Raw genomic sequence first — 5315 nt, forward strand, 5'->3', positions numbered from 1 at the left:
CATATTTGTAGCAATAATGATCACAGTAGTTTGTGCAAATTACACTTTTCTAGATATATCAATGATATATTCTGGAAAACAGATACTGTAGAGACTTGTTAAAATAAAGCTTGCTGAATTTTTTTATAACATGAAGCCTCTATAGTTGCTTCAGAAGCTCTGACCTTTCTGGCATCGGGAGTGTTAAAAGAATCTGCTTTTAAAAAGCAGATTCTTTTTAAAGGGGGGATTTTCCTGTTTGATATTGTTGAGAATCACTGGATGGTGCTATTACAGATGTTCTTGTAAGTTCTCTTTAGCTAAATATGTGGACATTTAGATCTTGGCAGTGATGCCTCATTGTTAGTTGTGATGCAGTTAATCTTTTCAAAAGCTGTGTATCACCAGTAATGATTAGGGCCCTACCAAATTAATGATCATGAAAAACACATGACAGACCATGAAATCTGGTCTTTTTTGTGCTTTTACTATATACCATACAGATTTCATGGGGGAGACAAGTCTTTCTCAAATTGGGGGCCCTGACCCAAAAGGGAGTTGCAGGGGACACACAAGATTATTTTAGGGCAGTTTCAGTATTGCCACCCTTACTTCTGTGCTGCCTTCAGAGCTGGGTGGTGGGAGGGCTGTGGCTGTTGGCTGGGTCCCCAGCTCTGATGTCAGCACTCCACCAGCAGCAGCGCAGAAGTAAGGGTGACAATACCATACCATGCCACCCTTACTTCTGTGCTGCTGCTAGCAGCAGCTCTGCCTTCTGAACTGGCTCCTAGCCAGCAGCCGCTGTTCTTCAGCTGCCCAGGTCTGAAGGTAGCTCTGCCGCCTGCAGCAGTGCAGAAGTAAGAGTAGCTGTACCGCAACCTCCCCTACAATAACTTTGCGACCCCTCAATTGTAGGACCCCTACAATTACAGCACTGTGACATTTCAGATTTAGATAGCTAAAATCATGAATTTTATGATTTTTAAAATCCTATGACCATGAAATTGACCAAAATGGGCCATGATTTGGTAGGGCCCTCATAATGATTGTTCACTGCCTAAGTCACTTTGACAGGAATTCTATCTTAGCTGTAGAGCTGTTGCCTATGAGATACCCAAGCAAACACAGGTTTTTCGCCTTCCTCCGCAGCATGGGGCAGAGGTCGCTGGCCGGAGGATTCTCTGCGACTTGAAGTCTTCAAATCATGATTTGGGGACTTCAACAGCTGAGTCAACGGAGAGAATTATTCCAGGAGTGGGTGGGTCAGCTTTTGTGGCCTGCATCATGCAGGAGGTCAGACTAGATGATCATATTGGTCCCTTCTGACCTTAAAGTCTATGAGTCTATGAGTCATATTAACTCTACCCCCCCATACCAAAAAAAGAAAAAACTGGGGTGTGTGCACATGGCTGTAAATTTTTCAAAAGCTCCTAAGTGTCAAAGATTTTCAAATGGACTTGGGCTCCAAAGTGACTTACGTGGTCTTTGAAAATTGGATTTAAGTGCTTTTGAAAATTCTACCCTACACCCCTTTAGTAACAACATCAGAGTTCCACATTAGGCAAGTAAATGCTTTCAGGAAACAAGCCCAGGTCTCTTCAGGATGGCAGGGCTGGACTCTCATACAGGGTCACCAGTTCAATGACCCTTTGGTATATAACTCTAGATCTGAACCTAACCATTGTTTTAACAGTTAAATCATCTTTAAAGGGATTTTTAAAAAGTGAATAAGGGGCTAAATGTGCATGGACTACAAACATTTATTTTAACATAGTTGTGCCAATGTTAAATGCTATACAAAGAGAATAAATACATGTATCCATCTGAATGAGACAGGAAGGAGGGGCTTGTGGTTAAGGCCCTGAACTAGTTCTTGAGATCAGCATTCAATTTCTGACTCTACCTTAGACTTAATGGGTGGTGTTGGGGCAGTTTCTCTGCTACATCCAGCTTCCACTGGGCACAGCAGAGCAAAGGAGCGGTCAAGGATCCCATTGTGGCCTCCTGATTCTCTGCACCTGCCCTAGTTTAAGGAGCCTAGAGTCTGTGCTAACTTGATCCAGTGGAGATAGCCACACCCAGTATACCCCTTGCACTGGTCCTGTGATTTGTGTGTGCTGCCAAAGATATCCCCAGCAGTGGAATTAAGGGTGATGTCCATTCTCTGTTTCCCAATGAATCTGCTCCTTTCTCTTTGTAACCTATCTGTAAAATTGTTTATAATCCTTCCCTTATCTGTGGTGTTGAAGTGCAAGCTCATCGGGGAAGGGGCTGTCTCTCAGTAAGCATTTGTACAGTGTCTGGCAGGGTGGGGCCCTGATCTCATTTGGGGCCCTTAGGTGCTACTGTAATTCAAATAATTAATAATCCTGCCATTGATACCCTTATTGGCTCATTTTTAACATAGCTGGTTGGGGGGAGAACTTGTGTGTCAAGCTTGTAATGAAAACGTGTCCAGATACTACTGCTGCAGATTTGTGGTTAAGACCTCAATCTTCCCGTCTGAGCAAATCCTCTTTCTAGCTCAATTGTTCTAACAGACAATGAGGCTGCAACTCAGTTAAAAGCATTTCTAATGCCTATAAGAAAGTAACACATTCACGGAGAATATACAGCACATACAGAAAGAACATTCAGCTCATTTACAGAAAGCACTGGATATCAGTACATTGTTAGATGCCTGAAGCACAACTCCATTACACAGATTTTTAAGATGGATTCTATTCATTTCATAAGCTTTTGTCAAACTCAATTAATTTAAAATGCTGCCTGCAGAGCCCTTGAAAATTCCATGGCTCTTTAGGTCAGTTTCCATGGCCAGGGTTATAAAACTCGGGACAGGCTCCCTAAGTAGCAAGTTCCCTGCAGCATTTACACACCAGTATTAATAACAGTCCTCTCCCATCCTCTCAATCCCTTCAGCTGTAAGATTCTTGAGTTCTCTTCAATACCAAGTTAGGTGTAAAATATGTGATGTATCCTTTAATCTCCAGGGGAGGTTCCAACCTAAAAATATGCCCAAAGGAAAGGAGGTTTGTTTATTTGCATTTTACCACTGACTGACCCACTCACACCATGAAATGTAGGCTATGCTGATTATCTCCACTTCTTTAATCACGAATCAGACCTGAGGCAGGTAAAGAGAAGCAGAATTGATAAATACTGCATTTGCATGGAAGGATTTTGGCATTAAATTTCCTCCCTAATAACTATAATAGCTGCAGGAGAGAACATATTATTAGCAGAATGCCCTTGGAGTTTATTTGATAGGCTGTGGATTTTTTCTGTCCTGTCATTGGATGTATAGTTGTGTCTGCCAGCAGCACTGGAAACTGACGTCCTGTCAGAGTTTACACCTTAAGCACTTTTACTCCCTTAAAAGTTTGTCTCTGTATAACACCATTCATCTCAAAGAATCCCAGAGAGCTCTGCAGACTCTGATACAAGATATTTACAGGGACTGTTTCATCAGGCTTTGCCTGGGTGCAGCAGTCCACTCATATGGTGTAATTACATGGATTGGGCTCTTAGATGAAAGAACTACCCATACCACTTTCTGAAGCATGTACATCACAAGTCATGGCGGGTGGAGGGAAATCAGTATCTGACAACTGTGTACCCCACAGTTTACATCCTAGATGAAAAATATAGAGAGTCGTGATATCAAACACCAGTCTGTGGTAAACCTGGGCAAACACTGGCTGTAATGTTGATCACTGTGTGACTTTATTGAAGAGGCTCCCCCATCCAAGTACTGACCTGATCCAACCCTACACAGTTTGTGAAATCTGACCAAATCAAAACAAACCCTGCAAAACACACTTTAAAAATGCAATTTTCTATGCTGGTCATCTAATGCTGGTGCCTTTTATGTACAATGTAAAAAAATGGAGCAGTCAAATTAGTCAAGATTTGGAGACAGGCTACTTCATATGGACAGTAGATTTTCCTTTATCTTTCTAATATAAATTCCACTTTGCAGGCATGTTGATATCTGGATTAGAGAGACAAGGTGCATGAGGTAATATCTCCTATTGGACCAACTTCTGTTGGTGAGAGAGACAAGTTTTTGAGTTTACGAAGAGTTCTTCTTCAGGTCTGGGAAACTAACGCCTGGTCTACACTACACTGTTAGGTTGACATAAGTTACCTAGCAAATTTTAGGAAGCTGCTGTGAATCAGACCTGAGAACCTAATTGTAATAACTCTTATCATATACCAGGTACCCTGTAGGATCTAGCTTACACCTCCATACAACCATTTTAAGGTGGGTTGATATGATTCCAAACTCTGTTGGCTGTGAAATACATGTCAGTACCAACTGCAAAATGTGGCAATGGTAAAGAATCACAGAAGGAATCTCACTTAATTATGAACAAGGAACAAAGGCCCAGATTTTTAAAGGTATTTAGATGCCTAAGTGCTAGTTGGAGATAGGCACCTAACCGCAGCTGGAATACTGTGTCCAATTCTGGTCATCAATGTATAAAAATGATGGAGAGAAACTGGAAAGGATCCAGAGGTGAGGGACAAAGATGATCAGAGGGATGCAACTGAGTATGTTGAGTTGGAAAAGAGGAGATTAAGGGGGGATGTGATAGTGGTCTTCAAATACTTGAAAGGCTGCCATTAAAAAAGATGGAGAAAAGTTGTTATCTCTTGCCACACTGGGCAGGACAAGAAGTAAGGGGTTCAAACTACAGCATAGCAGATTTAGATTAAATCTCTGGAAAAATTTCCTAATTTAAGAACAGTAGGATAATGGAACAGACTGCCTCGGGAGGTTGTTGAAGCTCCTTCACTGGAGGTTTTCAAAAGGAGGCTGGATAGCCAGCAGTCTTGGCTGGTTTAGCCACAAGAAATCCTGCATATTGGAAGCGGGTTAGACTAGATGGCCATTGCAGTCCCTTCTGACCCTATTCTATTCTATTGAAATCAATTGGAGTTAGGTGCCTAAACACTTTTAAAGATCTGGCCCAAAGACACCAGCACAGGACAAGCAACTTTATTAGGAAAACATTATTTCCTCTGAAGCTTCTGCCTCTGCTTCACTGGTGAACTTCAGCTGAGTACCTTTTGTGGCTGTATTTTACCTAGCTTTCTGTGACGGACTTAAAGAAACAATGAACATCCTTATAGGTACTGGATATTTAAACATATATTTATTTCTTGTCACCCTGGAGAGCTATGTTACCTGAGTTCTTTCTCACACAAGCCTAGAGAATTATCAGGGCCTGAGCTGGACACAGCAAAAAATCTACATAATGGCACTATTTTTTCCCTCTCTCAAAATCAATTTAGACCCTTTTGTGAGGGGAATAAAGCGTTCAGGGAAG

The sequence above is a fragment of the Terrapene carolina genome, unplaced genomic scaffold (genome assembly GCF_002925995.2).
Source record: "Terrapene carolina triunguis isolate 2854851 unplaced genomic scaffold, T_m_triunguis-2.0 Scaffold69, whole genome shotgun sequence".
NCBI classification, from domain to species: Eukaryota; Metazoa; Chordata; order Testudines; family Emydidae; genus Terrapene; species Terrapene triunguis.